The sequence below is a fragment of the Alligator sinensis genome, unplaced genomic scaffold (genome assembly GCF_000455745.1).
Source record: "Alligator sinensis unplaced genomic scaffold, ASM45574v1 scaffold2499_1, whole genome shotgun sequence".
NCBI classification, from domain to species: domain Eukaryota; kingdom Metazoa; phylum Chordata; order Crocodylia; family Alligatoridae; genus Alligator; species Alligator sinensis.
The window spans coordinates 5801-8164 of record NW_005844173.1 but is presented as its reverse complement, the minus strand read 5'-3'; the positions used below and the strand labels follow the sequence as shown (position 1 = coordinate 8164).

Sequence of the window (2364 nt, the reverse complement as noted above, 5' to 3'; positions counted from 1 at the left end):
AGGCCCGCGGGCGGCCGGGGCACCGGTGTGCAGTCCCAGGTGGGGACGGGGGCGACCCCGCTTGTGGGGCTGGAGCCCTTCCTGGCGGCCCAGGACAGCCAACCCACAGCCTGCAGGGGCTGGAAATCAGCGCCAGGCGCCTGTGGGACGGGATCAGCCACGAGAGGAGGCAGCGTGGCTCTGCCTCGGCCTCCCGACGGGTTCGGCTCTGGCAGGTTTCCCGTGGTGCCTCCTGGGCTGCACCATGCTCAAGCTGCCAGGTCACGGCCACGTAGACCAGCCCCCGGCCCGGCTCCGACCCCCGCCGGGTTCGGCTCTGGTGGGTTTCCCGTGGTGTCTCCGGGGCTGTACTGCACTCACGCTGCCAGGTCACGGCCACGGAGACCAGCCCCCGGCCTGGCTCCGATCACGACCTCCTCAGCAGATTTATGCCTAGTTCGTCCCAAATCAGCCTTCCTTTGTGTGGCTCCCTACTTGTGTGGCTCCCCACGGTGCGTGGTGGTGTGCGGTGGGGTGGGGGAGAGGGAGCTGGGTGCAGGATGCACAAATCAAACCCCAAGTGTGGGCAGAGACCAAGTGCAAGGGTGGTGTTGGGAGGGTTAATAAGCTTTTTACAAGGAAAGGGCCTTTGCTTTGGGGGGAACAAAGAGGGGGAGCTGGGCTTGAGCAGTTCCTAATTGCCTTCTTTCAAATGGAAAACCTTCCCCCACCCCGCCTACCCTGGGCGCAGTATTGCTGCTTTTGCCCGGGGTGGGGGTGTTGGATTGGGCGCTCAGTTTTTGGGGTGCAGTTTTCCTGGCAGAGCTACCCAAAGGAGTGCCTGCCCCTCACAAGTCTGGCTTGCCGGGATCCCTGGGCATCGGGGGTACCCCAGGCAACGCACCTCCCATCCCCCCTAATCCCCCAAGCACCCTGCAAAGCCACCCAAAGGGGCTGCCCCCGACAAGTCTTTTGCTGCCGTTTTTGTGCACTATTGCGGTGCTCTTTTTGGACAGGGCTTTGGCGCTCTTTTCCAGCCTGGCGCCAGCATGTGTGGAGTAATGTTTACACCAAAACAAGGCGGGCAGGGGGCTTTTTCTGCCCCGCTCAAGGCCTATAAACCGTGGGAGCAGTTGTCGGGGTGCACGTACGCCGTATTGATGAGAGAGGTTTGATGCGGATGGGAGCGGACGCACCCCAGAGGCAGAAGGACTCAGACCAGCGGGGAGAGCTGCCCCGGGGGGCACGGGAAGGCGAATGCAGCGGTCGAGAAGGGGGCACGCTGGAGTCGGGTGCAGTGCAGCGGTCGAGTGCAGGACGAGGGCTGCTTTGGGATGTGGAGTTGCAAGTGGACATCCAGTTCTGGGCACCGCCCTTGAACAAGGACAGGGACAAGCTTGAGAGAGTCGAGAGACAAGCCACCCAAAGGATCAGTCTTACACGTCAAGCCAAACGAGGAAAGGCTGAGGGACCTGGGACTCTTCAGCCTGAGGAAAGGAAGGCCGAGCGGGCACCTGGTAGCAGGTTACCGCTACACTAGCAGGGTACATCCGGGCAACTGTTCACCAGGGCACCCGAGGGGAAAGCCAGGACAATGGCCACTAACTCCTGGAAGACTGATTCAGGCTCAACATCCGGAAAACTTCACAGGCAGGGTGTCCCGACTAGGAAGAAGATCCCTGCAGAGGTGGTGCAATCGCTGACCCTGGAAACCTTCCAGAGACTGGACAGCACCGTGCTGGGGTCACCTGGCCCCCGGGAGTCTTTCCTGCGTGGTGCAGGGGCTGGACCCCATGCTCTTCCAAGGCCCCTCCCGCTGTCCTGGAAGATGACACAGAGTGAATCCTCAGCATGCTGGGAGATGACACCAAGATGGGGGGGTGGGGAGTAGTAGGTACACTGAAGGGTAGGGCTAGGATTCAGAGTGACCTAGACAAACTGGAGGATTGGGCTGGTTTTGTGCAGAGCTGCTGCCCAGCCAGGCAGCCCTGAGCCTGTCCCGGTTGCTCTGTGCTAAGTGCAAGATGATTTTGCCCTTGTTGAACCTTGAAATGTCTTTTATCCCAGTCACCACTGTACTGAAAAACCGCAGGCACTGCAGGGATTTGAACGCAGGACCCCCTGTTTATAAGACAGGTGCTGTAACCAGCTAAGCCACAGTGCCCACAGTGAAGGGCTGCCAGTTCCGCGCCCCCACGCCGGGGCAGGGCACTGCCTTGCGTTGCACACGGAGACAGAGGCGTTTCTCAAAGGCTCGGCGGTGGGCGCAGGCAGGTGGGGGTCGAGGCACGTTCTTCACAGACGTGAGCGGGACCCGGGCCCGGGGGCACATTCCTGTCTCCCGCGCCAGGGAGCCAACGTGATCGTCAGTCCGACCTGCAGCTG

At 61.5% G+C, this 2364-nt stretch overlaps 1 non-coding gene across 1 annotated transcript; it reads right to left on the bottom strand.

The window, feature by feature from the left end:
* Positions 1–2069: 2069 nt before the first annotated feature.
* TRNAI-UAU lies at positions 2070–2143 on the bottom strand. Its single transcript has one exon. It is a non-coding gene; the product is annotated as a tRNA-Ile (tRNA).
* Between the last annotated feature and the right edge of the window lie 221 nt (positions 2144–2364).